This window comes from Schistocerca cancellata, chromosome 1, assembly GCF_023864275.1.
Source record: "Schistocerca cancellata isolate TAMUIC-IGC-003103 chromosome 1, iqSchCanc2.1, whole genome shotgun sequence".
In the NCBI taxonomy this organism is placed as follows: domain Eukaryota; kingdom Metazoa; phylum Arthropoda; class Insecta; order Orthoptera; family Acrididae; genus Schistocerca; species Schistocerca cancellata.
The window spans coordinates 825,265,914-825,286,867 of record NC_064626.1 but is presented as its reverse complement, the minus strand read 5'-3'; the positions used below and the strand labels follow the sequence as shown (position 1 = coordinate 825,286,867).

General features: G+C 40.3%; 1 protein-coding gene across 2 annotated transcripts in view; it reads right to left on the bottom strand.

The window, feature by feature from the left end:
- LOC126188558 (ribonuclease H1-like) overlaps positions 1–20,954 on the bottom strand; it is a 211,126-nt gene that overhangs the window by 98,703 nt on the left and 91,469 nt on the right. The gene's annotated exons all lie outside the window — the stretch shown is intronic.

Sequence of the window (20,954 nt, the reverse complement as noted above, 5' to 3'; positions counted from 1 at the left end):
CCTGATTTGCTAACTTCAATGCTACTTAAATAGGAAACAGTTATTTCTCAGCACTGCCTAAGCTGCAACATCCTTATAATGTTTTCATACTGTTTTTGATGACCCTGTACATCCATCTCCAATTTTAAGTTGTGTCTTAATTTGTGTAATAACACAGAAACTTCTCTTCTTATTTAGCTTCAACCTTAAAACAGCTTAAAAATGTTAACAACCTTCTGTGATAAACAATCAGAATATGGAATCATAGCTCTCTTAACACAGTGTGTAGTATTCTTATTTGGTTCATGTTCAGTTTGTTACATATTAATTTACTCATCACATTTTAAGGGTATCCATTTGCTTTGGCTAATTGTTTGATAATATTCAGATCCGTTATTCTAGTGTCTTTACTCTTTGAAATTTTACTTGTTCTATCAACTAAAAAGCAAAGGGCAGATTGTTTTTGGCAGTTCAGTAACTGCAGTCCACTTATTATTTTCATGTTTGCTAGTATATTCAATTATATCATGCACATTATTAAATTAGTTAACTGTCACCATAATCTTTCATTTCTCCCTTTCTATCAACAGCAGAATATCATTTATGTAGCTCTTGTAGTCAAGATTTTACCAACCGAATGTTGCATATTGGCAAAAATTTTCTTTTATTGTTGACGAGCTACATCTTAAGAACAGGACATGGTTACAAGTGACATGACCACGATTTTTATTACTTTTATATGGTCGCATTCCGCCTTTTTTCCTTGACAGAATGATGACACTGTTGTGGGGATTTCGCACAGATGCATATTCATCAATGCTGTCCAAGCAATGCAGATTGTTGTTTCCAACGATGAAGACATATGCCTTTGAAACAGGCAAAATTTAGTGCTTTTGCAAAGTAAGTGCTTGAGACTACATTTTAGCTTTCAAATGTTTTCAAAGATGAAATCTCTTACCAAACAAAGTTTTGCACATTTTAAAGAACTTATCAGGCATATTAAAATAGTGTGAGTTCAGACTTCAGACCCCTTCCATAGCATTTTGTTAGTAATGCTGTGTTAGCTTTCAGAGATGCTACTTTTACAATGTGAAGTTTTGGACAGCAGAGGAATATAATTGACACTACGAAGTTCCTTTTCTCTGTAGCAGTATGACAGTATAAGGCTACAAGAAGACTCTGATGTCTGCTGACTAATACATGTAATAATCCATGGGAACATGGTTTTAATGGTACAAAGAACTACTAATGGACTGATCTGATAAATAGGCTGATCTGAAGAAAATGAATACCTGTGGGATGTTTTAGATCACTAGGTTCATATGAAACTGTAAAACAGGGGTCTCCAAACATTTCAGTCAAAGGACCACACTGTTTCTGCCACTCAGTCCCAAGGTCCAAGACCTAGCTACATTCTGTCTTTGATGCCTGATACCCTCGTGGAACTTGTCAGTACATTTCAGAAGTTTTTGTGATGCTTACTGCTACTGCCACTCAAGTTGATACTGAGTGGCACTGCTGGAGTCATCAGGAAGTGAAATGCTTATTGTTTGATCTAGAACTGTGGTCTAATTTTATTTCATATACATTGCTACAAATAAAAACCACTTGTAAAGGTCACTGTAACGTGCTTTCATGAAACGCTGCTACTTCAGTGCATACTTAAATCACAGCAAGTGGTCAGAATGCAGCACAAGTGCATATGCTGTCAGCACTGCGGGATATCTTCCTAGCACTTGCCATGTGGCTGTAACAACGGTGACCTCTTTGTTTCCTGCAGTCACCACTGGTAGGGCTAAAGGAAAGCGGGACAGACTATAATTCATCATTCTAACATTCTGTAGTGTAGAACTATGAGCAAATTTTCGTTTCAGGACTAGACAGTTATTGAGACACCTATGGCACGGGGAGCGAGGGTATACTGCATTCTGCAATTTCTGTTGGAAATTGCAGGGAAGAGCCCAGATCATTTTTTTACTGCAGTGATAGCCAATGCATATGCTGCACTTTATGTATTAATATGACTACTTCCAACATTGCTAAATGTGTATTAGTGATGTCTTACAGAGAGTACAGAAGTGCAGCAGTACAGCACCATTTTGGGGGTAGCAGAAACATGTGCTATCTGCAAAGCAAAACATAGTGGGACCAGTGTGACTACAGTTTCTTAGTGAAGATATAGTGAGTTTAACAGTGAGCATTTAATTTAATTAAAATTGCCTTACACCAGATAAATCTAGCGTAAATCTTTACTCAAACCCTTGCTCTTAAGGGGCTCCGGAACGCCCTATACTTGCAATGTTAAAATAACGCTTATAAATTACATCTTTCCTCACAAAGTATTTGAGGTAGGAAGTTGAACTTTTTACAGATTATTTATTGGAATATGGGCTACAACTTAACACAGGGATTTTACAAAATTTTAGGTCAGTTATTAAAGATGTTTTTTTTTTCAATTGTAATGAAAATTCACAACATTTTTTTGCAATTTTTTATTTATATATTGAAAAATATACAGTTTTTTGGAAAAAGGCTGTGTTAAATTATGCAGAAGGTACAGTGTAACATTTACTGAAAGGTTGAAACAAATATGTTTGGAAGATCCTCAGAAAACATGTAATTAGTATGAGAAAATAAAAGTTTTGGGAATCGAGCGACAAAGATTGGATTAACTTTTTAGTGCATTCCAGGTCCATAGGATGGATTATCTTCATCCTCTGCAAACTCCTCCTCCAGCTTCCTCTTGTTCCTCCTCCTGTTTACTCTTGCTTGTATTTCTAGACTCTTTACAGCCCTGTCTGCAGCCCGAAGGCGTTCCTAGTCTAAAGCAAGCATCGCTCGTACCATGTTAGAACCTATCTTCATTCCCATATTTCTAAATACCTTGCACCTTACAATGTTGCCGTCATTGAAAGTCGCAACAGCATCGTACACACCAAAGTGAAGTGTTTTTATTCCAACAAATACAGTCTTGGGGATTCTCGACCATATAACACTATTTACACTTTCATTGGGGTTTTGAGTTTTTCCGTGAATACACTTTTTCAACAGTTCAGGTGCTGCTAAGTCTCTGAAAATAGGTTAGCCACAACACATACTTTATCTCACATCACTAAAATGTAGCTGATGAACACGGACGTTAATAATAACACCATTTGACAGCAGTTTAACAGCGCCACAGTGGGTCACGCCCATGTAAAACACATTTCAAAAAAAATTTAAAAATAGTTGTAGTCTTCGGAATTGAATAAATTATATATCTATTAAAAGGTAATAGTCTGCAGATTCAGAAAACGCAAAAAAGTAAAAATTGAACTTTTCATGATTTTGAGCCATTTTGATTTGCAGTCACATCGCTTTTTGTGAGGATTTGTGTAAATATGGAAGAGAAATGGAAGATAGATAGTGAATGTAGAAACTTTAAAGAGCAATAAGGACATTAACATTTCACGACTGAGTGAAGTAATAAGACACTGTGTATAATTTGAAATGAAACCACATCAGTTCTCAAAGAATACAATATGAAATGTCATTATGAGTCTAACCATTCTCAGAGTTATTCCAAATTTACCTGGTGCCAACAGTTAGAAATCGATGCATGTCAGCAAATGTTTTTTACATAACTAAATGCTTAAAGCAGAAACTCATGCTAGTTCCGGCGTGGCTCATTTAATAGCAAAACTGGAGAACCTCTTGTTGATGGCAAATTAACAAAGGATTGCACGAGTGCAGCAGCTGAAGAAATGTTTCCAGAAAAAGCCAGTTTATGTAAAAACACCAAATTGCCAGCAAACACTGTGGCTCAAAGGCTAAGTGATATTGTTAAAAATATATTAACTCAACTTTCTGAAAAAACTACACTCAGATTGGTTCTCTTTGGCTCCAGCTGAGTTAACAGATGTTTCAGATACTGCACAGGTGTTGATTTTTATCTGATGGGTAAACAAAAGTTGCAAAGTGTATAAAGAGCTTCTTGACATTCATAACATTCATGGCACAGCTACAAGAGAAGAATTTTTTTAAGGAGTAGGAAATGCTGTTCAGAACAATATCTACAATGGAACAACTTAAGGTATATCACAAATGATGATGGCAAACGCATGTGTGGAAAAAATAAAGGTCTCACCGCGCTCTTGTCAAAGGTAGTACAAAATGACTGTGGTCAAAAGCATTAATTTTAGATCACCTCATTCCTCCACAGTCTTTGTCAGAAAATGCTTGGATATGTAAGAAGTTTTATAGCCAGTCATATCAGCTGTTAATTACATAACATTGTGTGCTTTTAATCATCATCAAGTTCATGAATTTATTGAAGAAATTTAGGAAAATGACTTACCATATCATACAGCTTTGCTGTGGGAAAGCTCACACATGATTTTTTGAGCTTTGAACAACAACAGAATTTTGTTTGAATGAAAGGAATCATCCTCTGCCTAATTTTCAACACAATGAGTGGTCACGTGAATTATCATTTTATATGGATTTAAGCAAACATACGAACAACTTTAAAGATAAATATTGAAATTCATCATTGCTTGCATTTTATATGGGTCTTTCACATACAGCTTTATAATACAGTATTGTAATCTTTTGTTTATAGTACATTACATCCTGTTTTACTGGCAACATGCTTAAAGATATTTGTTTAAACTTGTGCTTCAAAATCTGTCGAAAAAGAGACTTAGCATGATCATTAATTAAATTCATAACATATGTAAATACTGCCTTACGGTCATCTTTAATGAATTCGTGTTAGTTAACCACAACAAATCAGATGGTAATTCATAAATATACACTCCTGGAAATTGAAATAAGAACACCGTGAATTCATTGTCCCAGGAAGGGGAAACTTATTGACACATTCCTGGGGTCAGATACATCACATGATCACACTGACAGAACCACAGGCACATATACACAGGCAACAGAGCATGCACAATGTCGGCACTAGTACAGTGTATATCCACCTTTCGCAGCAATGCAGGCTGCTATTCTCCCATGGAGACGATCGTAGAGATGCTGGATGTAGTCCTGTGGAACAGCTTGCCATGCCATTTCCACCTGGCGCCTCAGTTGGACCAGCGTTCGTGCTGGACGTGCAGACCGGGTGAGACGACGCTTCATCCAGTCCCAAACATGCTCAATGGGGGACAGATCCGGAGATCTTGCTGGCCAGGGTAGTTGACTTACACCTCCTAGAGCACGTTGGGTGGCACGGGATACATGCGGACGTGCATTGTCCTGTTGGAACAGCAAGTTCCCTTGCCGGTCTAGGAATGGTAGAGCGATGGGTTCGATGACGGTTTGGATGTACCGTGCACTATTCAGTGTCCCCTCGACGATCACCAGTGGTGTACGGCCAGTGTAGGAGATCGCTCCCCACACCATGATGCCGGGTGTTGACCCTGTGTGCCTCGGTCGTATGCAGTCCTGATTGTGGCGCTCACCTGCACGGCGCCAAACACGCATACGACCATCATTGGCACCAAGGCAGAAGCGACTCTCATCGCTGAAGACGACACGTCTCCATTCGTCCCTCCATTCACGCCTGTCGCGACACCACTGGAGGCGGGCTGCACGATGTTGGGGCGTGAGCGGAAGACGGCCTAACGGTGTGCGGGACCGTAGCCCAGCTTCATGGAGACGGTTGCGAATGGTCCTCGCTGATACCCCAGGAGCAACAGTGTCCCTAATTTGCTGGGAAGTGGCGGTGTGGTCCCCTAGGGCACTGCGTAGGATCCTACGGTCTTGGCGTGCATCCGTGCGTCGCTGCGGTCCGGTCCCAGGTCGACAGGCATGTGCACCTTCCGCCGACCACTGGCGACAACATCGATGTACTGTGGAGACCTCACGCCCCACGTGTTGAGCAATTCAGCGGTACGTCCACCCGGCCTCCTGCATGCCCACTATACGCCCTCGCTCAAAGTCCGTCAACTGCACATACGGTTCACGTCCACACTGTCGCGGCATGCTACCAGTGTTAAAGACTGCGATGGAGCTCCGTATGCCACGGCAAACTGGCTGACACTGACGGCGGCGGTGCACAAATGCTGCGCAGCTAGCGCCATTCGACGGCCAACACCGTGGTTCCTGGTGTGTCCGCTGTGCCGTGCGTGTGATCATTGCTTGTACAGCCCTCTCGCAGTGTTCGGAGCAAGTATGGTGGGTGTGACACACCGGTGTCAATGTGTTCTTTTTTCCATTTCCAGGAGTGTATATTGCAAGGGAAAGGGTTATCATGAACTGGGGAAGGAAATATTGTGCAATAGTGTTGCATAAAATTTGCAACATCGTCACAGAAGCCCAAGCAATAGTACAGATGACAACAACTGATGTGCAAGGTACACTGTGAAAATAAACTACAGCCCTGGTTACAGTACTTTTTTCTCAGTCAAGTGACAGTATACTTTCCACTGGAGCTGTAAAACTTATCAGTCCTTTGAATGGTAAAGGTTTTATACACTGGTGTAGAACTTCCTGGCACTTCAGAAAACGAAGCAGAAAAAAATCATCATGTTACAGAAAGATCTTCAATGTGCAGCAACACTTAATTTTTTGCTGCCTCATCTTCTCCCTCCCTCCCTCCCTCCCTCCCTCCCTCTCTCTCTCTCTCTCTCTCTCTCTCTCTCTCTCTCTCTCATAGCGTTCTTTATCCAATCTAAGGCCATCTTTGGGGTCTTCCTCTTTTCTTCTTTCCAAAGGATGGTACAACAACATTTTCTTTGGCCATCAGTCATCTACTATTCACATGATATGTCCATACCATGTGAACTGCTGTTCTCCTGTTCTATCTGTGACACTTTCTTGGGTCTGGATCATTTCCCTAATCACTGTATTTCTTATATGCTCTTGCTGAGATACTCTGCATGATCGTTTGAGATAGTCAATTTCTAAAACTCTCAATCTGTCCCCACCCCCCCCCCTCCCCCCCCCCCCCCCCCCCCCCCCCCCCCCCCCCCCCCCCCCCCCCCCCACCCCCCCCAGTATGCTCCCAGCACTAATGTCCACAGGTCGTTATAGGCTCTACAATACTTCTATAGAGCATCACATATACTTTCCAACTATCTTAGAAGATCGTAACAGAGGATTTGGGTTCTGGATCGCTGTTTTCCCATGGGCTACTCATTGCTTTATTTCCCAATTACTTGTTCCATCTTCAGATAACGCGCTACCCTAATATTTAAATTTTTTACATGCCCTGATGTGCTGGCCCTCTACTTGTAACCTCCGCACGACACAGTACTCGTTAAAGCATGTACTTCGGTAGGTGAGCGGGGTTCACCTTATGAGAAAGGATTTTTGTATAGATACCGACCGCGTGTACCTGAATGGTGGCAAATCAGACTTACACCCACTCTGTAATAACAATGATCTCTCAAGCAAGTTCAAAATGCAATTACACGTCAGGATGGACCAAAAGCAACACTAAAGATGCTACCAATTTGATAATAATACGGTCGCCAGCCTAATTAGGCATTAACTGAGTTTCTTCCCTGTACAAGTTGGTAGATATTCATGCAAAACAACAAGTAGTAACACTGCATAATATAGTAGAATTTTAGAACCAGAAAATCTATTGAACTGATAGTTTCACGTTCTGTACTGATATGGAAAAAACCATGAATACATAACACTGCACTATAATGTATACTACAAAACTTTATACTGTCTATCAATCTGATTAAAATCGGGCATAGGTTACCCTAGAAAAATCACTTTCGTGCCACACACAAAATGTCAATTTTGATAAAGATAAAACAATGATAAATTTTGACTTTTATATTGACTCTAACTTTTGCTGGTCAAATCAATTTAGAACACTTCAGAATTCAAATGAATAAAAGGGAGGGGGGGGGGGGGGGGGGGGACCTGAAACTGTTATGATCGCTGTATTAAAAAAATGATTACTGAATTTATTATGCGTTCAAGATTTCCAGTATATAAGCTACTACTCTTTTCATCTTATTTACTGCTCATTTAAATACCTTTATATCTGTCTCGAAATAATTAAACTTATTACTATATCAATATTAAAGTTATCTTTCAACTTCGTTAGACCTTCGTTATTCATTTACTGGTTCATTAACAAAACATTGCTTTAAACACCATTCTAACATAGCTAGTTCTGCAAATAGTTATTACTAACACAAATTTTAATTTTCATTTTGGGACACTCGGATTGCACAACATTTGGAAAGGACCCTGTCTAGGTTAGTTGTGAGGATAATTAAATGATGGGAAAGTTCTGGTAAAATTTAGGTTATTATTGCACAGTTCACTCTCTGATCCATACGAATACAGTACTAAAAGTTTCAATCTGCTTGTATCGATGTGGCGGTTGGTGGGCGGCGAGATGACGAGGCACAGAGCACACATACAACCACTTCTATGGCTCTTGATTTATCCGCACTATAATTCTTCTTAGCGTCGCAATACTTTTCCATTTAGTGCCTATGGAATTTTGCCATGCTGTGTGGGCGTTGAACAGCATACCCGAGGCTCAGTGAAGCTATGTCTTCCAGGAGAGCCTCATCGCTCCAGAAGGTGTTGCTCAAACCAATGCCAAACTCCAACTACTACTGCTGCTGAGCTCGTTGTGCTGTGCATTGCCCATGCGCATTTTCCCGCGCTTGCCTGCCATCCACCTTTTACCACTCCCTGACAGACCGGGTATTCACCCGAGGTTTTGCATTCTACATATCCTAACACATTGCCTACATATGGACCAGACGCACAGTTACAATTTTAAACATCTTACAACAGTTCCAAAATTTGTTACATTTCAGTTCTATCACAATATCACTTGACATTTGACACAAACATTAATATTCACATTGAAACTTGTTTATAGTTTCCTTAACACAACGGCATGAAACAAAAAAAAAATGAAATCAGAACATCAATTACACAAATGTATCGAAAAATCAGAAGAAAAAAATTATTTATATTTACAATAGCACAGCGTCGTCGTTGTTACATACTATTACATTTTCTACATTTCTCAAATGCTTAGATATTCAGTATTTTGAAAATCTACTTCCAATCCCCACTTACTCCCATATTATTCCAATAATTTTCTTAACATAAAGCAGATATCACCATCTTCACTGGCCACCACTACCTGCGCAAAACAGGGTGTACAAACATTGATCCTTTGTTATCTAAATGCCCATTCTTGCACGTTTCGTACTTCAGAGGTCTCAGGCTTTCTGAGTGTATATTTTAAACAGTGCAGGAGATAAGCAGCATCCTTGTTTTAATCCGTGTGTAAATGTGATAGGCTGTGACAAAATTTTATTCTCCACTTTGATTACACAATCCGCAATCTGCGCCATACACCTTCTCAAGCCCTGTGAACACTAAATGGCTACTCAGATTCCTTTCATCTCTTTGCCATTAGCTGCCTTAAAGTAAAAATCCACTTTGCTCTTCAGCCCCCAGTGACATCCATTCTATACTCTCTTTTAGGACTCAACCATACAATATTAGCAACTGAGTTTGTAACAAAATCTACAATAATTTTTACATATCTTCTTACTACCTTTCGTATAAACTGGACTTAGATGTGCCAAATCCTATTCACTGGACACTACTACTCCCTCCAACATATATGCATTAAAAAACTTGATCAGACATTCCCATACCACATTTGGCCCTTGATCCCCTAATTCTACTGGTATGTTTCCTAATCCCGGAGATTTTACATTTCTTCCACAGATCTTCCAACTTCTGCTGTAGTTACTGGATTTACATTTCCAACAGATAATTCAGTCTCAAAATCCAATTCTATGTCCTTATACCCTGTTCTCTCTTCTATTAGTAGTGTACTGAAATTATTTTCCCATTCTGTAATGCCAGTAGCTGTTATGTTTTCCCATACCTCATTTTCCCTGTTAATAACTTCATTTTTAACCTTCTGTTGATTTCCACACTTTTTTTCACTATACTCCAGGTCTCTCATCCTCAGTCAATTGTTCTACATTTTCTTCTTCGCGTTTATCTTTTTCCAAATATTCTCCATCCTCCACTGCAGGCTTTGTTTTCTTTCTTTGTTTTGTTGACCCAGCACTTCACATGATGCCTCATGAACGCATCTTCAAATCTGTTGCTAGTGATTTTCAGCATTTCCACCTTCATCAAAACTTTATAGCTAGTTTCAGTTTATGAAGAACTTTCACATTTTGATCTCTGAGATTATTTACAATACATTCTACATCTACATCTATATCGATACCCTGCAAATCACGCAATATTATTCCACTCTCGAACAGTGCACAGAAAAAACCAACACATGTATCTTTCCATGCAAGCTCTGATTTTCCTTACTTTATTACGATGATCATTTCTCCCTATGTAGGTCAGTGTCAACAAATTATTTTCGCATTCGGAGGAGAAATTTGGTGAGTGATATTTTATGAGAAGATCCACCGCAACGAGAAACACCTTTGTTTTAATTATGTCCACTCCAAATCCTGTACCATTTCCATGACACTCTCTCCCCTATTTCTTGATTATCCAAAATGTGCTTCTCTCCTTTGAACACTCTCAATGTACTCCGTTAATCCTATCTGGCAAGGATCCCACACCGCACAGCAATATTCCAAAAGAGGATAGACAAGTGTAGTGTAGGCAGTCTCTTTACTAGATCTGTTGACTCTTCTAAGTGTTCTGCAAAGAAAACATTCTTTATTCACCTCCCCCACAACATTTTCTGAGCGTTCTTTCAAACTGAAGTTCTAATTCCTTGGTATTTGGTTGAGTTTACAGCCTTTAGATTTGATTGTAATGTAACCATAGTTTAAAAGGTTCCTTTTAGCACTCATATGGATGAGCTCACACTTTTCAATATTTAGGGTCAATTGCAAATTTTCACACCATACAGATATCTTTTCTAAATTGTTTTGTAGTTTGTTCTGATCTTCTGAGGACTTAACTAGATGATAAATGACAGAATCATCTGCAAAACAACCTAAGACAGCTGCTCAGATTGTCTCCTAAATCCTTTATAAAGACAAAGAACAATAGAGGCCCTATAACACTATCTTTGGGAACACCAGAAATCACTTCTGATTTTTAATTGATGACTTTCTGTCAAGTACTACAAACTGTGACCTCTCTAACAGGAAATTATGAATCCAGTTGCATAACTGAGATGATAATCCATAAGCACGCAATTTGATTACAAGCCACTTGTGAAGTACAAAGTCAAAAGCCTTCTGGAAATCTAGAAATACGGAAACAATTTGAAATCCCTTGTCAATAGCACTCAACATTCTGGGTGAGTAAAAAGGTGGTTGTATTTCACAGGAAAGATGTTTTCTAAAACTGTGTTGACTGTGTGTGAACAGACTGTTCTCTTTGAGGTAATTCATAATGTTCAAACACAATATATGTTGCAAAATCTGCCGCGTAGCGACGTTAATGATATGGACCTGTCATTTATTGGATTACTCTTACTGCCTTTCTTGAATATTGGTGTGACGTATGCAACTTTCCAGTCTTTGGGAATGGAGCGGCTGTCTATGATTGTGAAGTACTGAGCTATTGCATGAGCATACTATGAAAGGAAGCTGACTGATATACAGTGGGGAGCATAACTTGGCAAGAAATGGAATACAGACTCGATACTCTTCATGCTAAAAATGATTCACATGTAGAGGTGTATAGATAATAAATAAATAAATTCTTTGAGATGCTCTACAATGTTGTGCACTTCTCATTGTCATATCTACTGTGTTGTATTGTAAATCGTTGTGAACAATCTTACGATATACTGTAACAGCTGTAACAGACCTGGAATTTCTAAGTCATTATATCAACACATATCTAAATATATCTGTCACATTTAATGCCCAAAGTTTAACTTAGTAATGAATGCACAAATCCTTTTCAATTCTTCTTTTGTTTTTACAATTACTGATGGCACTTCTTCGAGATGTCCAAAACATCATATTCATATTTTGGAACTCCGAAAACGACTAGGTTCAACAACTTTTGTAGTCAGAATAATTGTCAATTTTGAGGATATAGAAACTAGTAAGCTAACATACTTTGCACACAGTCACTCTCTGATGTCATATGGAATAATATTTTGGAATAACTCAACACTTGGGCAAAAAGTATTCACTACTCAAAAAGAGAGTCGTTAGAATAATGTGTGGGGCTCATAGCCACACATCTTGTAGACATCTGTTTAAAAGGTTAGGAATTCTTACAACAGGCTAATAGTACATTTACTCAGTAATGAAATATTTTCTCTTCAACGTGGACCAGTTTAAAAACAACAGTGACATTCATGATTATAATACCAGAAGAAAGAAAGAAAGACTTGCACTATCCTCTACTTAACTTATCTTTGACAGAGAAAGGTTTGAAATTTACTGCTGTGAAACTTTTCAATAAATTACCAGATGAAATAAAATGTCTGACAGACAGTAGCAATAGTTTCAAAAATAAACTGAAATCATATCTCCTTGAAAACTCCTTATATACCACAGAGGAATTCTTGAATAGGAATAAATAAATCTATAGGTATAATACATGCATTTTGTGTCATTTACGGGAATGGGGTAAATAAAAATTTTAAGCTTAAAAACCTTGATTCATGTGTTCACTTCTTATGCACTTGACACGTTCCACATTATAATGATTACCGTTAGTTTTGTGGCGGCGTTCGTAGCGACAAACACTTCGCTGTAGAAACGGCTTACGAAGTCACCGCCACACTTTTAATAGCGGGCCGACCGGTCCGCTGGAACAGTGAACAGAAAGATGAAAACCCAAACACTCTGATTAAATAAAAGTCGGTACTTATCTTTATTAACGAAGATACAGCAACACAGTAGTGAACTCCGTGTCTACAGAAATCTGTCTAGTTCGAGTCGGAGCGGCTAGGTCAGCGTCGGCTGACGACAAACAACAACTCTGCTGCGATGAACACACAACTGACTAGCAAGTACACAAATCGGTGGCGAGTATACAACTGAGCAGCGAATACAGAACTGTCCTAGCGCTCACGACTCCAGCGCTTAAGAAGCCAGAAGCCAGCGGTGGCGCGCGCAGACTTGCGGCGATTTCCTGTATCGCTGGCGCTGCTTATCCGGACGGCGTCTGGACTTTGATGCTGCCAACCTTTTGGCAGCGGGCTCGGCTGGCATTGCTGGCTAGGATATAACAGTTAGATTGATCAATGGAACACGTAACTAACTAAAACCTCCAAGTAGTGATAGCACAGCAAAATAAAATGTCCACACAGCAAGGAGGTCTGCTAGGGTGCTATCGCGCCTTGTAGATATTCTATATGCAACCCATTTTATTGATTTTACCTATACATTACAACAACCTCCAACAGTGGGCTGCTCTCACCTACTACTAAGCTAACTATGCTTTTACATGCTCACTTTTTTTCTAACATCGACTAACATGTACTGGATGAGATACAGTTTGCATGCCCCCACTAAGAAAACTGTGTTGTGTAAAATTGATTTGACCAGCAAAAGTTAGAGTCAATATAAAAGTCAAAATTTATCATTGTTTTATCTTTATCAAAATTGACATTTTGTGTGTGGCACGAAAGTGATTTTTCTAGGGTAACCTATGCCCGATTTTAATCAGATTGATAGACAGTATAAAGTTTTGTAGTATACATTATAGTGTAGTGTTATGTATTCATGGTTTTTCCATATCAGTACAGAACGTGAAACTATCAGTTCAATAGATTTTCTGGTTCTAAAATTCTACTATATTATGCAGTGTTACTACTTGTTGTTTTGCATGAATATCTACCAACTTGTACAGGGAAGAAACTCAGTTAATGCCTAATTAGACTGGCGACCGTATTATTATCAAATTGGTAGCATCTTTAGTGTTGCTTTTGGTCCATCCTGACGTGTAATTGCATTTTGAACTTGCTTGACGGATCATTGTTATTACAGAGTGGGTGTAAGTCTGATTTGCCACCATTCAGGTATACGCGGTCGATATCTATACAAAAATCCTTTCTCATAAGGTGAACCCCGCTCACCTACCGTAGTACAGGCTTTAACGAGTACTGTGTCGTGCGGAGGTTACAAGTAGAGGGCCAGCACATCAGGGCATGTAAAAAATTTAAATATTAGGGTAGCGCATTATCTGAAGATGGAACAAGTAATTGGGAAATAAAGCAATGAGTAGCCCATGGGAAAACAGCGATCCAGAACCCAAATCCTCTGTTACGATCTTCTAAGATAGTTGGAAAGTATATGTGATGCTCTATAGAAGTATTGTAGAGCCTATAACGACCTGTGGACATTAGTGCTGGGAGCATACTGGGGGGGGGGGGGGGGGGGGGCAGATTGACAGTTTTAGAAATTGACTATCTCAAACGATCATGCAGAGTATCTCAGCAAGAGCATGTAAGAAATACAGTGATTAGGGAAATGATCCAGACCCAAGAAAGTGTCACAGATAGAACAGGAGAACAGCAGTTCACATGGTATGGACATATCATGTGAATAGTAGATGACTGATGGCCAAAGAAAATGTTGTTGTACCATCCTTTGGAAAGAAGAAAAGAGGAAGACCCCAAAGATGGCCTTAGATTGGATAAAGAACGCTATGAGAGAGAGAGAGAGAGAGAGAGAGAGAGAGAGGGAGGGAGGGAGGGGGGGAGAAGATGAGGCAGCAAAAAATTAAGTGTTGCTGCACATTGAAGATCTTTCTGTAACATGATGATTTTTTTCTGCTTCGTTTTCTGAAGTGCCAGGAAGTTCTATACCAGTGTATAAAACCTTTACCATTCAAAGGACTGATAAGTTTTACAGCTCCAGTGGAAAGTATACTGTCACTTGACTGAGAAAAAAGTACTGTAACCAGGGCTGTAGTTTATTTTCACATCAGTTGTTGTCATCTGTACTATTGCTTGGGCTTCTGTGACGATGTTGCAAATTTTATGCAACTCTATTGCACAATATTTCCTTCCCCAGTTCATGATAACCCTTTCCCTTGCAATATACACTCCTGGAAATGGAAAAAAGAACACATTGACACCGGTGTGTCACACCCACCATACTTGCTCCGGACACTGCGAGAGGACTGTACAAGCAATGATCACACGCACGGCACAGCGGACACACCAGGAAACACGGTGTTGGCCGTCGAATGGCGCTAGCTGCGCAGCATTTGTGCACCGCCGCCGTCAGTGTCAGCCAGTTTGCCGTGGCATACGGAGCTCCATCGCAGTCTTTAACACTGGTAGCATGCCGCGACAGCGTGGACGTGAACCGTATGTGCAGTTGACGGACTTTGAGCGAGGGCGTATAGTGGGCATGCGGGAGGCCGGGTGGACGTACCGCCGAATTGCTCAACACGTGGAGCATGAGGTCTCCACAGTACATCGATGTTGTCGCCAGTGGTCGGCGGAAGGTGCACGTGCCCGTCGACCTGGGACCGGACCGCAGCGACGCACGGATGCACGCCAAGACCGTAGGATCCTACGCAGTGCCCTAGGGGACCGCACCGCCACTTCCCAGCAAATTAGGGACACTGTTGCTCCTGGGGTATCGGCGAGGACCATTCGCAACCGTCTCCATGAAGCTGGGCTACGGTCCCGCACACCGTTAGGCCGTCTTCCGCTCACGCCCCAACATCGTGCAGCCCGCCTCCAGTGGTGTCGCGACAGGCGTGAATGGAGGGACGAATGGAGACGTGTCGTCTTCAGCGATGAGAGTCGCTTCTGCCTTGGTGCCAATGATGGTCGTATGCGTGTTTGGCGCCGTGCAGGTGAGCGCCACAATCAGGACTGCATACGACCGAGGCACACAGGGTCAACACCCGGCATCATGGTGTGGGGAGCGATCTCCTACACTGGCCGTACACCACTGGTGATCGTCGAGGGGACACTGAATAGTGCACGGTACATCCAAACCGTCATCGAACCCATCGCTCTACCATTCCTAGACCGGCAAGGGAACTTGCTGTTCCAACAGGACAATGCACGTCCGCATGTATCCCGTGCCACCCAACGTGCTCTAGGAGGTGTAAGTCAACTACCCTGGCCAGCAAGATCTCCGGATCTGTCCCCCATTGAGCATGTTTGGGACTGGATGAAGCGTCGTCTCACGCGGTCTGCACGTCCAGCACGAACGCTGGTCCAACTGAGGCGCCAGGTGGAAATGGCATGGCAAGCTGTTCCACAGGACTACATCCAGCATCTCTACGATCGTCTCCATGGGAGAATAGCAGCCTGCATTGCTGCGAAAGGTGGATATACACTGTACTAGTGCCGACATTGTGCATGCTCTGTTGCCTGTGTATATGTGCCTGTGGTTCTGTCAGTGTGATCATGTGATGTATCTGACCCCAGGAATGTGTCAATAAAGTTTCCCCTTCCTGGGACAATGAAGTCACGGTGTTCTTATTTCAATTTCCAGGAGTGTATATTCATCATTTGGGAATACTTTTACTTAGATGTCTTTAATACAAAAGGATAGATTTTTTTCCTGACCTTAAAGTATAGCTTTCATTCTATAAGCTGCAATTTAAATGACTGATTCTCGCAGATGAATAAATACATATCCAACAGTTTTTATCTGCATAGTTCCCATCACCTTCCCTCATTCTCCCACTCATCATCAACACGACAACCCTAAAGCCACTGGAAAATAATGTAAATTATGCTCCAAAGAGAGAGAGAGAGAGAGAGAGAGAGAGAGAGAGAGAGAGTGTGTGTGTGTGTGTGTGTGTGTGTGTGTGTGTGTGTGGGTGGGTGGGTGGGTGGGCGCGCGCGTGCGTGCGTCTGTCTGTCTTATGCGAGTTAGCCTGTGCCTAACCAGACATCTTGCAGCTGTTTACCATGAATACAGGAGACACTCACCACTAAATTGGTCAGAAAAAGGAAGGATTTCATCAATAGAAACTATTGCATACAGACAGAGGAAAGATAGAGCTGGTATTCCTAATGGAAATGTACAAAAGGAAAAGATTGAGAATGCATGTGTTTATGTGAAAGGAAGAAGGAAAACAGATTCCAAAGGCTGATTCCCATGTCATCCACCACCGCAAAAGCACTTGCCTGAAACGTCAGAGGATGAAAAGACTTACATGCATTACATAATGGCTTGTTTCAGCTTCACCATACAGCTCCACTAAAAGCGACCCTAAACACACTCTTACTGTAGGCCAGAGTAGGTTAGTATCTACTCATGTCAGTCATCAACTATAAGTCATCATATCAGCTTCATTCATCTATATGTCACCATTCATTCATCACCTCACCTTTGAGCATTTGTAAACTTATAGTCACAAATATTGCTACAATGTAATATTGTATCAGCCATCTCTCAAATAATATCCTACTCAACCTCCCCTATAAAATTTATCTGCAAATCCAACTACTTATCAACAAGGCCTGTAGCAATGTCTCCAGGTGGTGTTCATTCTTAAAAGAGAGTCATGTAAGCGTTAGAGATTCACCACACCCCAAACAACCAGCAACAGCTGCAACCTCACAGAATGTCGGAGCCACTGAGGCAGCAATTTTGAACAACCAGAGTGTGCAACTGCAACCTTATTGCAGCAGTTCAACATTTCCTATGGTATGGTGAACCATGTTGTTCAATGATACATTGAAATTTTGTAAAGTTAATGCTCACTAGATGCTTAAGAATGTGACAGACCACCACAGGGGACAGCAAATGATGACTAGCTTGGCTCACATAATGCGTTACACTGCAGAAGGGTATGACTTTCTGAAAGGAATTGTCACTGGTGATGAGCCGCAGGCGTACCACTACAGGCCTGAAACCAAGCAGGCCTCTATGGTATGGAAACATACTGGTTCCCCAACATGAGAAAAGAAATTGAAGTGACTCAATCTGTTAGAAAATTGCTTGTGACAGTGTTCTGGACTATGCATGGTGTGTTACTGGTGGACTTAGCAGAATACGGGACTGTTGTGGATGCTGCAGTCTTCATTAAAACGTTGGTTAAGTTCTGTTGTGTCCTTCATGACAAACACCACAAACTTCTTCATGACAATGCTTGCCCCCATGCTGCTCCACCTGTTTGCGAGAAAATCACCAAATTTGGGTAGGAGGTGCTCCAGCATCCACCACAAACTCCGGACCTTGCACCATCAGTCTTTCATCTGTTTGGACTCAGAAGACATTCCTGGCTGGCTATCACTTTGTGACAGATGTAACCGTGAAATCAGCAGTCTGCAGATGGCTATACTCCAAGTAAATGAATTTCTATGAGCAGGGCATATTGCAACTGGTACCATGACGGGAGAAATGTGACGACAACATTAGTAACTATGTAGCAAAATAGGTAAAAGATATAAGTTCATTTGTCATCTTTTTTTTGTTACCGATTAAACCTTTTGGTAATAAAATTATCATGCGTTACTTTCCGACCTTCCCTTCTACTATTTATTATATATCAACAAGCCTTTTACTGTGTCTTCAATATTTATTTTTTTATTATAGGGATTTTTTTTTTCCTCCTCACAAAATCAGGTAATTGTTGGACCAATATTTCTACTAACAGTATCCCTTCTATTGGGTTATCTAAATATTTCTATCTTGTAATATGCTACTCAATATAATTTTTATAACCACCTTTCAAACTAATTATAATGTCTTGGATCCAATAGTTCTAATACCAGTTTTTCTTATGTACTATGTGACCAGCATTTCTTCAAACTTTTCCAATCATTTAAAATCTTCTGAATGAGCAGTCCCCCATTCAGCTATATTCCCCACTAGAAAATATAGCTTAAAAACTTTCCTTTTAGAATCTTCCCAGTTCTTGCATAATGATCTTGAAAACACACTGAGAAAATAAACAGGATGAACTTCATCCTCAGGTTTGACTTTTGGAAACTGTTTGGAGAAATTCATACCTTCCCCAACTCCGTATCTTTTACTACTGCAGTAGTCAGGCTATTGTTCTCTGTAACAGATCTTTTACTGATTTCATTTTCTGTCTTTTTGAATTCTTCCCACAATTTTCTGAACTGAGTGTATCTTTCTTCCATCTTGACAGAAGAATTTAGTGCAGCACTAACAGATTCTAGTTTTTCAATTACTTTTTGCTCAAGAAAACGTTGGGGGCATTCCTCCAAACTGGTCAAAACGTGTTATTGTTTACATTTATAATGTCTTTACCCCGTTCTAATGCCTCTACCCAACCTCACAATTCTGAAATTTGGTTTTTCCATCTGTTCAAATTCCTCATCAGATATAAATGCTATCTGTTTTACTTGTTTGTATACTTCTTTAAATTGTTCCTTTAACTAAAATCTAATTAAGTCACAATGCTCTTCAGTGCTTTATGTAAACCCTTAGGTATTTAGTTAGTGTGGCCTCCGTACTGACAAACTCACCTTCTTGTAATTTGATAGTTCTTGTTTGGTAGCATCAAAATTACTTGACAGGCCATCAACTTGATTCTTCAATTCTTCACAGAGTGTTAATTCTGCCACTTAAATCGGTTTCAGTGGTATGCAATTATGTTTCTACCTTATTATTTACATTGGTTTGAACAGCATTTAAATTCGTTTCAACAGAGCTGACCTTCTTATTTAAATCAGTACAATTAGATTTCCGAGTGCTAACTAAAACTACTCTGGCATCGTATCCATGCTCCTACTGAACATGGGCCTACAAATTGAAATACACTAGCTTCAACCATTGAACCACCAACCAACAAAAAAAATTAAAAAAGAACCTCACACACTAACAAAATTTTATGTTTCATGGCTCACTGCACTACTAGAGGGTAGCTCTCATAGCAATGAATTGCCGGTGAGAAGCTGGTCAGTCCAGCGAAAAAGATGCCATTGTCCAGTGGGATGTGGGCTGCAACTGACACTGGGATTTATTGCACCACTGTAGCTGACGACTGATGTGATGACTCATAGCACTGAAACCGACAGCTGCTTACCACTGCCACCGGTATCGTTTATCCAGCTCACCTTCCGCTTCGTGATGGGTTAATTCATTCAGTAAAAGTTCCCCAGAAACCTATAAAACTTCTTACTTCACTTTTGATTTCATTGCTGACCATTATTTACTTAGCTGTCAGGGTACTCGTTGTCTTCTGTTGGTCCATTTTAACACCCTGTATTTCAATGTTATTTTACTGGAATTTTCTCCGTATTTGCTGCAAAATCACTTACACCACTTCAACTTGTTCTCATCATGTCCCTCAGCTGATAAATGTGTTTCTTCTCCTCGCAACATATAATATTAATGCTGATAATGGGATTAAATTTCTGCAGCCTCTTGGTACCTTGCACAAGTTTTAGCTGCACGTCTTCTGAATCAGGGTCGCCTTCTGATGATTTCTTGTGTATGCATCCCATTCCATGGATTGTACCAACAAATTATAACATTCTCAAACAGAGGATTTCACACTTACTATTAAGCTACTGAGACTTTTACACCATCATCCTTTTTCTAATATCGAGGAATAGGTGGAACATGTACCTCTGGACAAGTTGCAGGTTACACCTCACACTGCACCAAAATATCCTACCATAAAAAAAGGTGAAATGACTCACTTTTACAGAGAGATGATTTCAAATCTTATAATAGTCACCATCAAACTACACAGGGATTGATTATATTAATTACAGATGTTGTCAGCCATAAAACAATGGCAATCTTATTTGTTAACTGCGACAATTTGACCACGTTTAACATCTTTCAATTTGTATTTCCAAGCCTGGCTGACTGAAAGGACCTCTGCTAGTCAGAATGTGTAAGAACACAAAAATGATGATTATTTCTTAAGTACAGGACAATTTATCCTGAAAAGTTCAAAGCAAGAGAAACCGTCGTGGCTTTGGGTGACCAATACGATGTTTTAACAGTAATGCTTTATGCAAGAACACATCAACATTACTTTTCCATTCCCAGGAACAACTCTAACTTAATGTGGCAACAAAGGCTAATTCTCAAGACGAACTTACACAAGGATATAACCACAGTGAA